At 37.1% G+C, this 20,288-nt stretch overlaps 1 protein-coding gene and 1 non-coding gene across 2 annotated transcripts in view; both read left to right on the forward strand.

The window, feature by feature from the left end:
* The window catches only part of FOCAD (focadhesin), a 326,609-nt gene that overhangs the window by 151,658 nt on the left and 154,663 nt on the right, over nucleotides 1–20,288 (forward strand).
* LOC126026756 (U6 spliceosomal RNA) lies at nucleotides 12,742–12,848 on the forward strand. Its single transcript, XR_007501982.1, has one exon. It is a non-coding gene; the product is annotated as a U6 spliceosomal RNA (small nuclear RNA).

Consider the following 20,288-nt stretch of genomic DNA (forward strand, 5'->3'; position numbering starts at 1 on the left):
GATCAAACGGTTAGGACACTGGGAGGGTTTTAATGATGCCAGTTAACATCTGAGGAGCTGGGCTCAGTGGTTGCAAATTGTGCTTATCTGAATAAATGCCACTGAGCTGGAAATAATGACATGACTAAAATGATGCTAATTGTGGGCCATTCTGTGATTCCAGTGAATAAAATATATTGGTTTAATGATATACAAAGGTGGATTTTTCTTTGGGGGGTAAATAGGAATATGGGATATAGAGGGGAATTATTGAAGGAGGGTATTATTGTTTGTATTATTGCATTAATGTTTGAAAGTCTTTATTAATTTTGAGGTCTGATTGATACAATTTTTAGGAACCATCCAAGAAATTAATAGATCCACTTTAAAAATGATTTTATTCCCTGTATACCCTTGAATTTATTGGGATGATTTTGCTGTTTGTGGTGCTTACTCTTCTCCATGCTATAAAAATGTGTTGATAAAAGCGCAAGTTTCTTATCATTCCTTTGCCTCATGTCAGATCTCACAAAGAGACTCATTCCTAAAAAACATGGAATATTTCTAGGAAATATTTCTATCTATTCTATATCTTTAGATATATTTCTATTTCTAGGAAATATTCCTAGAATTGACTATACCTAAATTCACTGAGTAAATTACTTGTTAGTGAAATGCTTAGGAAATATTTGGAATTAAGTTTTTGCATAAGCACAGAGTTACTTACAGTGCCTCTTATGCATAAAAACTTTGAATATGATTTAAAGGTAATATTGTATATATTTTATTTAAATATAGATAAAAGATTTTTGTTTTGTTTGGGTTTATATCAAGTGGTGTTCAGGGCTTACTCCTGGCAGTGCACTCTGTGGGCACTCCTACTGGACTTTGAGGAAAATATGGCATGTCAAGGATTGAACCTGCTTGGTTGCCTGAAATGCAAGCACCGTACCCATTGTTCTGTCACTCTAGCACCAAGATTATTTACTTTTAAGTTTCTTTTTTTTTTTTTTTTTTTTTTTTTGGTTTTTGGGTCACACCCGGCGGTGCTCAGGGGTTACTCCTGGCTGTCTGCTCAGAAATAGCTCCTGGCAGGCACGGGGGACCATATGGGACACCGGGATTCGAACCAACCACCTCTGGTCCTGGATCGGCTGCTTGCAAGGCAAACGCCACTGTGCTATTTCTCCGGGCCCTACTTTTAAGTTTCTAAGTTTTCCTACTTGACAGAAAATAACTTGTAAGAGTTTATAATGTGTATAATCTATCCAATATTTTTATAGTCTTTTTTCACCATTTGAATATTTTTCATTTATTTTTTTTATTTAGATGACATCACATCATATAGGCTTGTTTGGTTCTGTGCTTTATTAAAAACCTTCACTTAGTTTTTTAATATAGCATAATAGAACATATTGCCTGAGATCTTAATTCAGAGATGCCAGGTTTTGGACTTTTAGAACAATGCTGATTTGCCTCTATTTAAACAATTGGGTGTTGAATATTTACTTGCTGAAATAATTCATAGCATCATGTGATTTTGATCTGGGATGGTCACAAGACAGGTAATGAACTCCCAAGGATGATCATTCAACTTGTTTCATTATGTCACACTAATAACTAATAAAGTGCATTTACTTCTTTTTTTCTGGTTAGACTTAGCTGCTCTTTCCATTATTTTTTTTCTGATAGGATAAAAAACACCCAACAACAACAACAAATGACAATGTTTGTCAGTGTATAGGTGAGGACCTTCAAAAGTTGGAGATATGCTTGGGCTCTGAATCAGAATTGCTAGAGATAAAGCCTAGATTCTGTTCTTTTAAAATTACCTCTCATGCCATGATGATGATGATGATGATGATGATGATGATGATGCAGTTTTGGGGGCCACACCTGGTGGTGCTCAGGGCTTACTTATTGCTCTGTTCTCAGGGACCACTCATGACAGGCGTGGGTGCCAGGGATTGAACATGGGTCTGCTGCATGCATGACAATTATCCTGCCCATTGTTCTCTCTCTTGGCCCCCTATTACTCCTTATGTTTTTAATATGTAGAAAAATGGGACCATTGCCAATAGCAGCTATATATAAGTTCACCTATTAGGTATGGTTCAGGTTGTGACTCATGGTAGACAATTTACCTTGCTTCCTTGAGACCCACTTTTGAACCACAGTAACTCCCTCTTGTTCCTTTCCCACATAGTCTACAAGATATAAGAAAATACTAGATATTTCTAAGTTATATTTTTTTTCTTTAAAAGAAAGAGAAATTAAGCTTTAAATAGATGGACTAATGGATTCTTTGTTGTTGTTTTGTTTGGGGCTGAATTTATTGGTGCTCGGGGTTTACTCCTGTTCTCAGCTAAGGGATCAGATCACTCCTGTGGCTCAAGGGACCATATGGGATCCTGGGACCAAATTCAGGGTGGTGCAGGGTAAAAACCAACTCACTGTACCATTTCTCCAACTCCTGGATTAGTGAATTTTTTACTGCACTTCTATCAGCTGATCATGTGTCACCTAGTAGCCAGGAAGAGTAGGACTTATAGTATTGCCTCCTTTCTCAGAGAAGAGAGAGAAGGATGAGAGAAAGGGGGAGAGAGAGATAGACTGAGAGACAAAGAGATAAGAAAAGTGTCATAGCAGATTGTGTAGAGGTTTGGGTATGAACAAGAGGGAAACTGGGGAAATTGGTGGTTTGGAAATAAATACCTCTGATTCGTAAGCGTTATCTCAAGTAAAAACTGGTAATTTTACCAAGAATATTGAAATGCCTTAGAATGAAATTTTCCTGAAGATATGAGGTATGTCTAACTACTATACCATTGAATCTGCATATATTTGCTTTGCATATTGTAGGTATTGTAAAATCACTCCACGTGCCGTATTTCCAAACCCAGGTGAATGGGTGTGAAGCAGGCTCTCTCATGAAATAATCCAAGCCAACCTGAGGGTGAAACACTCTAGTTTGGCAATTTTCTGCCACATAAGGAGAGTGAGCTGCTTTCCAGAACTGTTGTTTTTATTGAGTACAGAGACCTCCTTGGGTGGGAGAGTAAGGGCAAAGTAAGGGAAGATAGCTCAGGCTATCCTGAGCCAGTCTCAGGTTTTCATGTAAGACAATCTCTGTTTGGGGGTAAAACCAAATTGTAAACAGATACAAAGGAATCAGGGGTGATCTTTGCTTTGGATAAAATAAAGTATAATCTAATAGGTATAACATTTTATTTGAATGAATAAACATGGATGAATACATATAAAGAACAGTCTATCCATTCCACCATAGGATCGGTTTAGAACTCTTTTCTTTGGGGCTGGAGAGATAGCATGGAGGTAGGGCATTTGCCTTGCATGCAGAAGTTCAGTGGTTCGAATCCCAGCATTCCATATAGTCCCCTCACCTACTGCCAGAAGTGATTTCTGAGCATAGAGCCAGAAGTAACTTCGGAGGAAAGACTCTTGTAAGTGGGAATGTAAAGTGGCCTAGTCTCTGGAAAACTGTACAAGAAGTTAGATATTGGGGCTGGAGAGATAGCACTGTGGTAGAGCTATTTTTTTTTTTTCAGGCCCAGGAATATCTTTTACCTGAAACTTGGAATCAGGTCCTTATCTGTTCTGCCACTGCTAATTCTAAATCCTAATTTAAATCTAAATAATTATGGATTATTTTATCACTAGTAATCTCAAAGTAGTTCTACAGCTCTTTTATTTACAGTTGGAGCAAATTACATCTCTGCTACCCCTTCTCAAGGGAACAGAGGTAAAGAAATATATGATACAATACTGAGTAAAGGATTAGGAATTTATACTGAATTTTTTTGTGTGTGTGTGTATGTGTTTTTGGGCCACACCTGGGGGCACTCAGGAATTACTTACTCCTGGCTTTGTGCTCAGAAATCGCTCTTGGCAGGCTCACAGGAGGACCATATAGGATGATGGATCAAACCAGGGTTGGCCCTGGGTTGGCCATGTGCAAGGCAAATGCCCTAATGCTGAGTTATCGCCCTAGCCCCATGCCTACATTTTAACTCCTAGCCTTTCTCTTCCGAGCACCACTTCTAGCTCTACCTACTTTGAGCACTATGTACTTGGGATAATTACATTTATTTCATGTGTCTGAGATTTCTCAGTTATAAAATGAGGTTAGCACCAAAAAGTTTATCAAGAGATTGTGTAATTTAAAGTTCAGTTCATACATGTAGTGCCAGGCCTTGGGTAAAGCAGGCAACTGATCTATAAAATAGTTGCTTTCCTGATTTTTATGTTTTTTATATACCAATACATATATTCCTAAACAACTCATTTTTTAAAAAATTGAATAATTTTTATTTTGACCAAGGTGGATTACAAATCTTTCACAGTAATATTTTAGGTACATAGTGACATTGGATCAGGGGCATTCCCACCACCAATGATGTCCTCCCTCCACCCCTGTTCCTAGCATGCATTCCATATCCCCCTCCTTTGCCCTTCGGGCTGCTAGTATAAGTGGTCCCCTCTGGGTCTAGCTTGTTGTAGATTGGGTTTTGATTCTGTTGTTGTTGGCTTTGGATTTGGTGTTTAAGTATGATTATTTTTAAATTTCTACTCAATGTTCATATACCTGTTTGCTCTTGGTACCCTCCATTATTTCCCCCTCAATTTGTGAGGCAGAGCAAGATGGTTCAAGTTATGTGGTTCATTTGGAGGGAGGAAAAAAGAAAGAGAAAAAAAAAGAGAAGATAAAAATCAAACAAGAAAGAACTCATTTAAAGATAATTCTCCAAGTATATAATATACTCAAGTTTCTTTAGAGTCAGTCAAGGTTCTTATTCTGAACATTTCCATATCATATAGTAAATTCTGTTTCCATGTCTTTTTCAGTTTCTGGAAGCCTGTAAGCCTTGTTTCTTCACTTCTTCACACATACCATTTTACTTTTTCTTTCATTGTCAAATCTACTTCTTCTATAGTCAAATCTTCCTATGCTTCCAAGATAATCTGTATGTCTCAGATCTTTGATCACATATTAAAATTTTTTTATTATTATATAAGGCATATAAGCACAAATTCCAGAGATTTGATCCTGAGTATTTTTGGGAGCAGTTTTCAACAAATGTGGAATTTGCTATGGAGATGAATATACAACTTAGTGTATTTGCCTAAAAATAAATGAAGAGAATGGCCATATTAAGAGAATTAATATTAATGGTCATTTTAAGAGACTGGCCATATATGTATTATATTTTCACAAAGCCACAGTTTTCTTTTAAAAGACACTTGTTCAGGGCTGGATCAGTGGCACAAGCGGTAGGGCATCTGCCTTGCACACGCTAACCTAGGACGGACTGTGGTTTAACCCCCAGGCGTCCCATATGGTCCCCCAAGCCAGGAGCAATTCTGAGCGTATAGTCAGGAGGAATGCTGAGCATCACAGGATTGGCCCAAAATCCCCTCCCCCCAATAAGACACTTGCTCCAGATGAATGTTAGGAGTGTTTAATCTACTTCTTTAAAGAAGGTCATGGGTATCCTTAGATGGATTACATTAAATCTGTGCAGTGCTTTGGAGACCATTCCTTTTTTTTTTTTTTTTTCTTTTTGGTCTTTTGGCCATACCTGGTGGAGTTGGAACAACTGGTCATCCACTTGCAAAAAAGAATGAACTCAGATCTCCATCTAACACCCTGCACAAAAGTCAAATGCAAATGGATTAAAGACCTTGATATCAAACCCAAAAGCTTAAGGTACATAGAACAAGGCATAGGTAAAATACTCCAAGACATTGAGACTAAAGGCATCTTCAAAGAGGAAACAGCACTCTCCAAACAAGTGGAAGCAGAGATAAGCAGATGGGATTATATTAAGCTGCAAAGCTTCTGCACCTCAAAGGAAATAGTGCCTAGGATAAAAAAGCCACCCACAGAATGGTAGAAGCTATTCACCCAATACCCATCAGATAAGGAGCTAATATCTAAAATATACAAGGTACTGACAGAACTTTACAGGAAAAAAATATCTAAACCCATCAAACAATGGAGAGAAGAAATGAACAGACAATTTCTCAAAGAAGAAATATAAATAGCCGGAGTGGTGTCGCAGGGTGAGGGTGTTTTTCTTGCACATGGCTGACCTAGGACGGACCTCGGTGTGACCCCTAGAGTCCCATATGGTCCCCCAAGCCAGGAGCAATTTCTGAGTGGAGAGCCTGGAGTAACCCCTTGTCACCTGGTGTGGCCCAAAGCCCACCCCCCAAAGAAAGAAATATAAATGGCCAAAAGGCACATGCAAAAATACTCCACATCACTAATCATCACGAAGATGCAAATCAAAACAACATTGAAGTATCATCTTATTGCCACAGAGACTGGCACACATTACAAAGAAAAAGAACAATCAGTGCTAGTGGGGATGTGGGGAGAAAGGAACTCTCATTCACTGATGGTGGGAATGCCGTCTAGTCCAGCCCTTATGGAAAACAATAGAGATTCCTCAAAAAACTGGAAATTGAGCTTCCATATGATCCAACCATACCACTCCTAGGGATATAATCTAGGAACACAAAAACACACTACAAAAATTCCCTTCCTCACATCTATATTCATTGCAGTGCTATTTACAACAGCCAGGCTCTGCAAACAACCAAATTGTCCTTCAACAGATGAATGGCTAAAGAAACAGTGGTACATGTACACACTGGAATATTATGTAGTCATCAGGAAAGATGAAGTCATGAAATTTTGCTATACGTGGATGTACATGGAATCTTTTATGCTGAGAGAAATGAATCAGAGGGGGAGAATCACAGAATAGTCTCACTCTATGGGTTTTAAGAAAAATAAAAGCCATTATTGAAATTATTCCCAGAGATGAGGGTTGGAGGATCAGCTCACGATACAAAGCTCACCACAAAGAGTGGTGAGTGCAGTTAGAGAAATAACTACACTGAGAACTATCATAACAATGTCAGTGAGTGAAGGAAGTAGAAAGCCTGTCTCCAAAACAGATGGAGGCGAGGGGAGGAGGGAATTGTGGCGCTGATGAAGGGGTATGTTCTATTTATGACTGAAAACCAACTATAACCATGTTTTAAATCATGGTTTCAGTAAAGTTATTATTAAGAAAAATAAAAGACACTTATTAGAAAAATGTGGATATATGTGGTTTTTAAAAAGAGAGGGATGGGACTGGAGAGATAATATAGCACGAAGAGTGCTTACCTTATTTTTGGCTAGCCCAACTTCAATTCCTGGTGTCCCCTGTGATCTCTAAAGTACTGCTAGGAGTAATTCCTGAGTGCAGAGCAAGGAGTAAGCCCTGAACATTGGTGGGTGTGGCAACAAAAATCCCTTTGCTTCCTCCAATTGGCCTGGGAGCATTCTCCAAATATTATGGTAAAAACAACAGAAACTGCTTGATCAATTAGTTAACATATTATCACCCTAGAATCACTGCTCAGCAGTTCCCAGAAAAGATATTGACTAAAGGAGGGAGTACAGATGGTCTCATAAGTTAAAGTCAGTTGAAGCTCAACCTCGTGCAGAAAACAATGGTGAAATATATATATATATATATATATATATATGGTTTTATCTTTGTAAACTACCCAAGTTAAAAAAATTAAATACAGAGTCTAACTTCAATATATAAAATCAAGAGAAGACATTTATCTAGTGTTACCCTTTGCAAAGTGTTAAAGTGCTATCCTAAGTCTTTTTTCAGATTTCTTTATAGTAACCACATATGAGAAATGTAATGCTATATAATGTTATGTGTCAATTTGATTAGCCTAAAAATGCCCAGATAAATAATAAGACAGTTCTGGTTTTTGTTGTTGTTGTTGTTGTTGTTGTTGTGCTTTGGTTTGTTTTAGTTTTTGGGCCATACCCGGCTGTGCTCAGACATAAACTCCTGGCTCTCTACTCAAAAATCACTCCTTGCAGGCTCTGGGGACCATATGGGATGCCAGAAACTAAACCTGGGTCTGTCCCAGGTCAGCAGCAAGCAAGGCAAAAGTTTTACCGCTCTGCTATCTCTCCAGCCCCAATAAGATAGTTCTGGATGTGTCTGTGAGGAAATTTTTGACAGATTTGCATTTGAGTCAGTACACCAAGAAAGGGTTCTGCCTTTACTGAGTGAAGTAAGGGTGAATTCTATTTTTCATCTGAGTCACCTTCTTTTCCTCTCTTGAATACTGAACTCCTCAATCTTGGGCCTTTTTACCCTGAATCTTACTCCAACCACTGGTGCTTAGACCTGGACTGAATTATGGTACCAACTTTCATTTGTTCTCAGATGTACAGACTGCAAATTGTGTAACTTCCAAGCCCCAATAGCTTCCTGAGTCAGTTCTGTAATAAATCTTTTCTTATATAAGTATATCTATCTTATGGGTTCTGTTTCTCTAAAATGTCCTGACTAATACAAATTTTATCTTTCATTTTGCAAATGAGGAAAGTGAAGGTTATACAATCAATTAATGGCACATACAAAATTAGAACTGAGAGTTACCTGATACTGAAATATCCATTACCCTGGTGTCAAGTAGGATCACATTAAATCTAAACTCTATTTTTATATAAAGCTTTATTCAGATAAAATTCACATGTAATTTACCTATGTATTGGGTATGGTCTGATGGCTTTTTGGTATATTCATATAGTTTTGCAACTCTTATACAATTAAATGTAGAATATTTTATTACTTCAAATAGAAATTTCACCTTTCTTAAGTTATTCAACTATTATTCCACCCATTCCTTGCTTCCAGCGATGTGTATCCATAATCAGTCTACTTACTGTCTCTGTAGATTTGCCAGTTCTCTACTTCATATCAAGGAAATCGTACAATATAGTATTTTGTCACATGTTTCTTTCATATCACAACATGTTGTGTTTTTAAAATTTCTCTATGGTGTAGCATATGCAGTCTAAACTCTTATGATGCCATTGTCTATTATTTTCTTTCAGAGTCCACAGGAAGTGCCTGAGTCCATGTGCTAAGGAATTTTTTAGCATTGTGTAGTATTATATTTTTTTTGGCACATGTTTATGTGTTATATAATACAGCTATATATTTAGTTGATGGGGTAGAGATTATTCTTAAATTTATGGCTTTTCTTTGTAGTCAATGAACAATAATCATGTCTAGTAATAAGATCATGTATAAAAGGCTTTTATTAGTTTTCAAACTATAGTGGAAAGTGATTGGCTCTAATTTGTAAAATAAAGACAGCTGTAGTAAACATTCAAGCTTTTCTATAAAATGATCATTTCTCCACATGTCATTAATGTATTAGTATATGATAATTATTATATAATAATATAATATAATACTAATTTAACCTATTCAGTGTGTATATACATCACTGTATCATAATCAATCCCATCACATATAAAATGCTAGTTTTCTGTTTTGTTTCACTTTTCATGTGATACACAGCACTGAAATGCTTTTTGTTTTTAGTCTTTGTGAGGGACTTTGTGTTTTTGTTTGAAGGGCCATGTTTGCATTTCTGATGTACAAGAATTAAGTTGAAAATGAGGAAGTAAAAATTGCTCTTCTTTACTTTATCTTCTTATAATACGATTGAACCAGAAATAAAGTGGTTTAATTTTTAATTTTCATGTAAAGATGAAAGAACACTTTTACTGGCAAATTCTCATGCTTTAACTTAATCCTATAGAAAGCTTTCCTTACTAGCTAACATCTTTCCGAAACTCTAGAGCCCTATATTTTCTTGGTCTCTTACTTTGCTGACATTTCTTTTGGTGCCCTTTGTTTCCTCTTCTTTTTAATGTCCTTGCCCTGGCAGGTGAACTCTTTTGAAAAGCAGCAATTTATCTTCCAGTTGCAGGGTGCTTTGTTGAAAGGATCTTTTACTGTTGCTGCATTAGTGATGTTTTTGACAAAGTTATCCAGTTACATTATAGACTACTGAGACTATTTTAAGAAAATATTAGCAGATCATTTAACATTGTGGAGGTTTTTATACATTATTTTAATTTTGACTTTTTAACTGAGATAACAATTTTTGTTTGTGGGTGTAAAAGCTTATGTGTTTTAGAAATTGGTGATACTACATTGCACTTACTATGGAAGTGTCAGTATTCTTCCACCACTGACAACAGGACCCGTCCTGTCTTCCTGTTTGCCTTGGTTACCTCAGTTTTGTTAAGACTCATTGGACAGTGTCTAGTCCCTTTCTTTGTTTCTTTATATATCATGTCTGAATTTCTTTCTTCTGACCATCATACCCTTTAGTTAATTTAGATTTTGTTTTCGTTTTCTGGCTTGGGGGCTACACCCAGTGGTGTTCAGGGATCACTCCTGTCTTGGTACTGTTTCTAAAGTACAAAGGGGACCATGAAGTTTTGGGGATTGAAACCATTGAGCATGGGCATCAATTCATTGGACTATTTTTGAAATTTAATGCTTACCAACTTTTCTTATAGCTGAGCAATATTTGATTGTGTGTCTGAATACATATAATATATATCCACATATAAAGAGAGTATCTTTATCTCTGTAGCTTTCATTGAACACTTGGGTTGTTTCTATGTCTTTTTATTTTTTATAATCTTTATTATAACATAATTTTCCAAGGTGTTCATAATAGTTGTTTAAGGCCTTAACTGTTCAACATATCAGTCCTACCACCAATGTGACCTTCCCTTCACCAGTATCCCCAGTTTCCCATGCCTCCATGCAGGCACAAATAAAATTTACTTTATATTGCTATAACAGTATAACACAGAGGCAAATGGAATTAGCAAAAGTTAGGTCAAAAGGATCAATTTGAAATTGTTGTTATATCTTTCCATAATATTACTAAAGTCAGTGTTTAAGGATTTACTGGGCTGTGATTGGTTCTATTTGGACTGTCTATGTTACCATTTAAGCTTACTATGTAACTTTCCCATCATATTACCTGTGATATTACTGGGCTGACACATCTATAAAATATTGAGGTAATTATGTGGTCCAGGATCTATAGGTCTGAAATAAGTTTGGTGGTTTGGAAGTTTGATAAGGTTAAGTCATAGATCTGAGCTGTTTCTGTTGTAGGGTGTACTGGGTCTGGTTGCATTCAATAGTTGAAATAGGCTGTATGCACCACAAAGTTTAAAATAATTACTTTTGGTTCTTGATAGAAAGTATGCCTGGCATTCTTCTAGTGGGTAATGGAACCTATTAGTACCATTAGTTCAATTCATTAGTTCAATGAATTTTGTTTTGAGGGGAGTGCCTTTACATACCAAGAACTATGCTAATTTGTTACATATGTATAAGTGGAAAACTTCTGTCAATATCTGTTTAAACTTTATTTTGTGGAATCATATTGTTCTTTACCACTGAACAGTGAAATAAATCTTGAATTCAAGCATATTTTCTTTCTTTTCAACTTGCAATTGGTTTTGATTTTCTTAAATAGTGACTGACTTTTTTGAGGGGGCACACCCAAAGGTGCTCAGGGTTACCTGGTGCCTGTACTAAGGAATTATTCCTGACAGTGCTAAGGAGACCATATGGGATGCTAGTGATCAAACTAGGGTTAGCCACATGCAATGTAAATGCCCTAACTCCTGTAGTATTGCTCAGGCCCTTAGGAGTTCCTTTTTCCTTTGGGAAGGAAAAAAAGATATGTCTCAACCTTGTTACTAGTGTATTTTACCTATATCTGTATAAACCAGGCAATTCTAAAGTCTGGTTTTTACTATTGTTATCCCTAAGAATTAATCAGCTCTATAATACTTAACTCTTAGGATATGTAATAGGTGGATAGAGAGATTTAAGTGCAATATTTCTTGAGCATGTTATCAGGTTAACTTTCAGGAACTGTCAACAGTTATTACTTAGAAATATATTCAAGTAATTCTGTCTTTGTAAAGTCGACTAAAACTCAATAGGTATTCCTAAAAGCTTTATATTTATAGTTTTAAATTGCTCTCTAAAGTGTTTTTAAGTCTCTAAAGTGACTGCTTAATTCATCAATTATTTTTGATATACTCAGCATGTTGACTTTTTTTCAATCTGGAATGGCTCTAAACTGTATTTCTTAATCTCTTTTAACAGTGCACTCATAGTAGTACCTTTTTTAGCTTCTTAAAAAATTTAGATGTCGGGCCCGGAAAAATAGCACAGCCAAAGGTGGTTGGTTCGAATCCCGGCGTCCCATATGGTCCCCCGTGCCTGCCAGGAGCTATTTCTGAGCAGACAGCCAGGAGTAACCCCTGAGCACCGCTGGGTGTGGCCCCCAAAAACAAACAAACAAAAAAAATCAGATGTTATCAAATGGGTGTGGCCTGAACCCCCCCCCCCAAATTTAGATGTGGGTTGGAGAGATAGGTATGTAACTGACCTACTTTCCATACCTATCATCTCATATGGACCCCTGCAAAGAACTATCCGTCAGCTCGGAACAAGGAGTAAGTTATGCCACATCACATGTGGCCCCAAACCAAATAATAATCATATATATCATATTATATTTCTTAATATTCAATTTGCTTTTATTTTAGTTTATATTTACTAAAATATGTTCTTGTGGTTTTATAAGCTCTTGATTAAATTTCTATTATTATTGTTGTTATTATTAAGGGAATTAACTGTTCTTTCTTTCCTATTATTTGCTTGTTTAATTTAGTTTAGGTGGGGGAGAGGCCACACCCAGCAATTCTCAGGAACTACTTCTGGATGTTAGGTTATGAGACATCTATCCTGGCAGTGCTCATAAACTGGAATTTAAAATAAAGTTTAAGGGAAATAAAACACTAAACATGTGCTCGCTTTGGTAGCACATATACTGAAATTGGAACAATACAGAGAAGACTAGCATAGCCCCTGCGCAAGGATGACATGCAAATTATTGAAGCGTAACATATTAAAAAAAAAAACTAATAATTTTCTTGGCACCAGCAGTTTCAGACACATTCTTAGTGTATTTCTCAGAACAGTATCTAACATTAAACTATATAGAATCTAGCAAAAGAGAAAGTGAGCATCCTTACAGGGGCCTATTTTGTACCTTTTTTGTTAAAAATATATATATATTTAAACACCTTGATTACAGGCATAATTGTGGTTGGGTTTCAGTCATGTAAAGAACACCCCCCCTTTACCAGTACAACATTCCCATCACCAGTGTTCCAAATCTCCCTCCTCCCCACCCCACCCTCGCCTATACTCTAGATAGGCTTTTTATTTCCCTTATTCATTCACATTGTTATGATAGTTCTCAATGTAGTTATTTCTCACTGCACTCACTACTCTTTGTGGTATGCTTCATGTAGTGAGCTGGAACTTCTAACCTCCTCTCTTTTGTCTCTGAAAGTTATTGCAAGAATGTCTTATTTTTCTTGTATTGAACCATTTTTTAATATAATTTTTATTTTGATCATAGTGGTTTACAAATTGTTGACAATAATATTACAGGTTCACATTTACATAAAATCAAGGGGGTTCCCATCACTGATTTGTCCTCTCTACACCTCCATGTTTGTCTTACCTCCCATATCCTCCTCCCTCACCCCCGGGGCTGCAAGAATATGTGGTCCCCTCTGTACCAAGCTTACTACTTAGTAGTCTTGGTCTTGGTGCCTCCCTTATTTCCCCCTCTAACTGTGAGGAAGGACTACATAGTTCAAGTTATGTGGTTTTATTTGAAGAAGAGAAAAGTAATGAACTGGGGTAAAAGTCTAATATGCCGAAAATGGGGGGAATCCTTCTAGAGACTCTCATCGTCGGTTTGAGAGATGAAGGAGAAAAAGAAGGTGAAACACCCCAACAGTACAAAAAGAAGAGTCATATATCCAGTGAGCACTCCAGTGATAACGATAGGCACCACAAAAAAAAGCCATGGTCTTGAGTTAAAAAGCATGGCAGAGCACCTAAAGAAAGAAAAGAAAAGAAGAAAAAAAATATATATATAAATATAAGTGGGGACAACAACTTCAATAACCACACCAAAACAAAGAAATCGACAAAAAGTAGATAGGTAAATTAAAAAAATAATAATAAATGAAGAAAAAAATAATACATAAAAGATAAAAATGTGTTGTGCTTTTTGCCTTTTTTTCCCCTCCTGCACTGGCACAGTAAATATTGGGGTCATTCGAAAAGGAATTCACTTGGCCTTAGCGCTTTGGGGTTTCTCCACCCTTGGGGTATATTGTCACGGGATTAACATAGACTCTGTTCAGTTGAACCATTTTTTATTTTTATGTCAACGTAAAGATTTCAGTTGACTCTGTTAGAGTATAGTGTTCCATGCAGTGGTCCTCAAACTATGGCCCGCGGGCCACATACTGTATTTGTAGCGGTTTTGTTTCTTCATTGCAAAATAAGATATATGCAGTGTGCATAAGATTTCGTTCATAAGTTTTGTTTTTACTATAGTCAGACCCTCCAGTGGTCTGAGGGACAGTGAACTGGCCCCCTGTTTAAAAAGTTTGAGGACCCCTGATAGGGAGATGTCTTAGGGAAGCTGCAGCTTTCTAAGAGACGTCTAATTTCCTGGTCACCAGTAGTGAGTTCCTTGGGTAACTACATAGTTTAAATTAATATTTTTATAAATCTCTTTTGTTCATACTTGCATCACAGACATGGTTCTAATGCTTTTCTTTTCTGATTATTAAAATTATAAGATCTCTGCATTCTGCTGTCTTCTTCAAAATTAAAAAATAATTTGAAATACCCTTGCTACCCTTTCAAAAATAACAGTAATACTGGAAATTGCTGATATGAAAATAAATTATCATATCAAGCCAAAACATTCTATTTTTAAAAAAACATATTTCATTCATTCCCACTGGTTGACAAGTACTGTAATATCCAGAATCAAACTTTACATTTTTCTATTGTAAAAGCCCCCATTCCTACATTCTCATTGCCATCAGCCTTATTTCAAAGGCTCCTTTTTCAATTTTTTATCTCCCCCATTTTCTTTTCTCTGATAATGTCCATATTTTGTCAGAGTTTAAAAGTTTTTATTGTTATGTTGCCTGCAGATTTGCTTTAATTATTAATATTTCACATGTGAGCAAACTTTGATGTCTTCTTTTACTTCATTTAGTATAATCAATCACCTAATCTTTTAGCCATCTTGTCAAAAGGCACGACATTTTAAAACAGTTAAGTAGTGTCCCATTGAGTATTTCTTTGTCATCACTGACTGACCTTTAGGTCGATTTCATCTTTAGCTATAAGTACAAATAATTTTTACTCACTAAGCCATGGTATAGGGTAAAGATATATGATTTTACCCTCTTTTCCATGAACAGAATGAAAATTGAGCAATTCTAATAGAAATCATTCGCAATGCTGCTGTTTAGATTGAGATAGTTCAGCAAAGGAGGATAATTTAGTGCTTATTTTTGTTGTTTTCTACAATCCTGCTTGATGATAAGTCTTAGACACAGTTTTGAGTATGAGATTACTTAAATAAAACTGTGCTATTCCTTCTAACCTTAACTTTATTTTACTAGGACATGAAAGAATATTATTTTTTCCTTTATTTTTGCACTAGTAGTTGTATCCTTAAAATTTTCTCTCATCCCCTTTCATTGTGCTATTTAATGAATGTGTGTGCTTAATTTGCTCAACAGGACTTCACTGATGATAGCGTACATCCATTAATTGTGAAATAAATTCTCTTACAATCATTATGAAAATGCCAAATAAGATGTTTTTCAAAATCTTAAGTTTTTTGGTTGTTACTTGGAAACATTTTTAAAATTTAAAAGGATTTTTTTTCTAAGGCTTTTCCCATGTTAGAAAAAAGCATCAGGTCAACGCAATGTACTGTTCTTAGGAAATTTGTACAGCGATCTTTTAGAAGTAAAATTAAGGGGCTGGAAAGATAGCACAGTGGCCTACTCAGGAGGGACCCGATTTGATTCCTGGCATCCCATATGGTCCAGCTAGCCTGCCAGTAGCGATTTCTGAGCATATAGTCATGATTAACCCCTGAGTGCCACTGGTTCTGGCCCCAAAACCAACATAAATAAAAAGTGTTTATTTAAAAAAAAAGGGAAGTAAAGTTAAAATTAAGTATGATTATAAGGGGCCGGGAAGGTGGCGCTAGAGGTAAGGTGTCTGCCTTACAAGCGCTAGCCAAGGAACGGACCGTGGTTCGATCCCCCGGCGTCCCATATGGTCCCCCCAAGCCAGGGGCGATTTCTGAGCACATAGCCAGGAGTAACCCCTGAGCGTCAAACGGGTGTGGCCCAAAAACCAAAAAAAAAAAAAAAAAAGTATGATTATAATTAATTTCTTTGCAAAGGAACCTCTGTTTTATAGCACAAGCCTTAGAAACAATTGCTCTGCTCTTTTTGAAATTCTTTGTATTTTCCATTAGTTATAAAACTAACAGCTATCTTTTATAGAAGCATAAAACACTTTTGTATTCAGTTGTCTTTATATGGTCTTTACTTTTAACTTTATGCTATACAAGGAACACATGTCACCGGTAGCATTTCCATTTGGCAGCTGGGGAAACAGATTGAAAAAGTTGAATTATTTTGCTGTAGTTGCACATTTATCATATAGGAGAACACAGCTTTCTGCTCTAATAATGTGCTCCTCCCAGTATGCCAAACTATATAGGTTTTCCTAATATTTTAATTTGTAAATGTCTATTTTCATTTTATATTCTACCTCTGTACATAACGTATATTTTCTCCTATTTAAGTTTTGGATTGTCTCTTTGTTTCTGATTTTAAATTGTCATAATGTATACATATAGAAACATTTTTCTTGTGCAGTAGGACTTAAATTAGAAAAGAAAATGAGAAAAATCTACGCCCGCCCAGTGATTCCTGACTGTGAGTGTTGCCTATGCATGTTTTTCTACTGTCCTGTCTCCAAAACCCAGAAAAATAGCACTCCCAGAGGCTCCAGAAGAGCATGGCCGCTCCACTTTGCTTTGTGGCCGTGCACTCTTTCTAACCAATGAACCACACCACAACATGCAGAAAAAAAATCACACTACAAGCGTGAAAATGGGGAAACCTCACAGGCAAACACCATGCACAGAAAATGAAGACAATAGCTTGGTTGACCTAAAAAACTCCAACCATCTGATTAACCTCTCAGATAAGGATTTAGAATAGCAATATGGAAGATGTTTGTAGAATTCAAAGAAAGCATAGATTGATCTGAACAGAACACAAAGACAGAAATCAGAAAACTCCAAACTGAAATAACAGATATGAAAACACAGTAGCTCAACTGAAAATTTCAGTGGATGATCTCTCCAGCAGGGTAACAGCAGCTGAGGACAGAATCGGCGTGCGGGAAGATGAGATGCAGAAAAACTCAACACAGCAGAAGAAATTGGAAAAGAAACTTAAGACAAACAATCAGGCAATGGAAAAAGTACTCAAGGAATGTGAACAGATGAAAATAGAAGTTTTTTGATAAACTCAACAGAAACAACATAAGAATCATTGGGGTCCCAGAGGCCCAGGTAGGAGATCTCCAGGAAGAATCAACTGTCAAAGAGATACTCCCAGAGTTAAAGACTACATGCAATCAAATGCTGTATGCCCGAAGAGTACCAGCCAAAAGAGACCCAAAGAAAAACACCCCAAGACACATCCTCGTTACAATGATAAATCCCACAGATAGAGATAGAATACTGAGAGCAGCAAAATAAAAAATAAAAATTACATTCAAAAGAGCATCCCTAAGACTTACAGCAGACATGTCACAAGAAACTCTCAAGGCCAGAAGACACTGGTGGGATATTGTGACAAGACCAAATGAAATGAATGCCTTACCAAGAATACTGCACGCAGCCCGACTCATGTTCAGGTTTTAGCGTCATGGATAAACAACAGCTCAGAAACTTCACAGATAAAAACTAGCCTTAACGGAAAACCTGAAAGGTCTACTTTAAGACAAGAGAGACCAACAGACACAGCAAACTTATCTACAAAGATGGCATTAAATCCTATGACAAACATCTCCCTCGATGTCAATGGACTAAATTCACCAATTAAAAGACACAGAGTGGCAAAATTTGTCAAAAAGATGAATCCAACCTTCTGCTGCCTACAAGAAACACACCTGAATAGTCAGAACAAACATAGTCTCAAAATCAAAGGCTGGAGGAAAATCATCCAATCAAACAACACCCTTAAAAAAAACTGGGGTGGCCATAATAATATCTGATGACACCAACTTTATACTCAGAAAAGTTGTAAGGGACAAAGATGGACACTACGTACTAATCAAGGGATATGTGCAACAGGAAGAAATCAGACTATTAAACATATTTTAAACATATTAAAACATTTTGTTTTAGAAGTGGGAGGTGGTTTTCCTGGCTCTGAAGGTTACTCCTTCTCATATTTGGGGTCGGCTTGTTAGATTATACCTTGTTTTACCCAATTCAAAGACCATCTGATTTTTTTGCATGTTTATTTACAACTTGTTTTAACACCCCTTCCCCAGCCCAAACAGAGATTGTCTAACATGTAAACCTGGGCGGGACTGGCTCAGGATAGCCTGAGCTATCTATCCTTACTCCCCCACCTGGGAGTGGTCTCTGTTCTAAATAGAGAAAAAAGGACTGGAGAGATAGCATGGAGGTAAGGTGTTTGCCTTTCATTGAGAAGGTCTTTGGTTTGAATACCAGCATCTTATATGGTCCCCTGAGCCTGCCAGGAGTGATTTCTGTGCATGGAGACAGGAGTAACCCCTGAGCGCTGCCGGTTTGACCAAAAAACCGAAGAAAAAACAAAAAAGAAAAGAAAAGAAAATGAAGTTATAGACGACTTCTGGCATGCTGAACTGACGTTAAGTGATTTGGGGAAAATAAATATTTTTTTTTGCTATTTGGGCAGCTTGTGATTGTTGGGCCCAGTGTCCCTTGTAAAGCAAGGAAGAACTCTTTTGTTTTGTTCTGGTTTTTTTTTTTGGGGGGGGGGCCACACCTGGTGAAGCTCAGTGGTTACTCCTGGCCATGAATCAGACATTGCTTCTGGCTTGTGGGCCCATATGGGACACCAGGGATTGAACCCAGGATGTCCTGGGTCAGTCGCACGCAAGGCAAATGCTCTACTGTTGTGCTATCACTCTGCCCCTCAAGAAAGAACATTTTAAATAGAAAATTGACTCTTTTCTAGCTGATTCTGGAACTTCTCAGTGATTATTTCAGAAAACAGTGTTCTATAAAGTATTTCTCTAAAAAAAGCCATTTTGAATCAGAACTAAATGCCCAAGCCAAAGTCAACGACAATAGAATAGAGTAATAGAATTAAGAGACTCAAACTATGGGGCCGGAGAGATAGCATGGAGGTAAGGCATTTGCCTTGCATGTAGAAGCATGATAGTTTGAATCCCGGCATCCCATATGGTCCCCTGAGCCTGCCAGGATCTATTTCTGAGTGGAAAGCCAAGAGTAACCCCTGAGCACTGCCGGCTGTGATCCAAAAACCAAAAACCAAAAACAAAAAAAGAGACCCAAACTACAGCCATCAAAACATAAAATGGATCAGTTACACTGGTTGACCAGGGGAATAAGGGCAAACGTATGGGATGCATGCTGGGAACTTTGGTGGAGGGAGATCAACACTGGTGGTCGGAATGACCCTAATTCACTGTAATGGCCCTAATTAACTGTCACTGTATATGTTTAAAATCCAACTATGAAGGACTTGTAATTCACAATGTTCTCAATTAAAAATAAAGCCTTTTTTTGGTTAAATAACTTTAAACTTATAACAGTTTCCCCAAATTGGGAGATGGGAAATGAAGATGGCTAAAGAGAACTTGTGTTTACCGTCATAACTACAGGATCTCAGTACCTAAAATTGAATTAATCTACACAGATACTGACCTGAAACTCTGAAAAGCATGGTCCTTCCAAAGCTAGGGCTAAAAGGAAATGTGCCAGACACACTGGCAACAGAGGAAAAGACCTCCTTGTCAAGAAGGGAAGTTGATATAGTATAATGAGCTACAACATGGGAGATATTACTCAGATGTGTAATTTTAAATTGGGAACAGTGTGTTATACCAAATGTCCAGCACCCCTGTTCTAGCATCTACAGCCTGCAATCCTGAACAGGAAGCAAGAAATTATAGAATGTTAGGGGTACAGAATTGCCAGTAGACACTTTTAGATAGCCTCTCACAACCTTGCTAATAACAAGAATGGTGTTTACTAGTATTATTGTTTAAATGTAATATAATAATAATGATAATAGGGGCCAGAGTGATAGCGCAGCTGTAGGGCGTTTGCCTTCCATGTGGCTGACCCAGGATGGACCTGGGTTCTGTCCCCTGTGTCCCATATGGTTCCCCAAGCTAGGAGCTATTTTT

The sequence above is a fragment of the Suncus etruscus genome, chromosome 1 (genome assembly GCF_024139225.1).
Source record: "Suncus etruscus isolate mSunEtr1 chromosome 1, mSunEtr1.pri.cur, whole genome shotgun sequence".
NCBI classification, from domain to species: Eukaryota; Metazoa; Chordata; class Mammalia; order Eulipotyphla; family Soricidae; genus Suncus; species Suncus etruscus.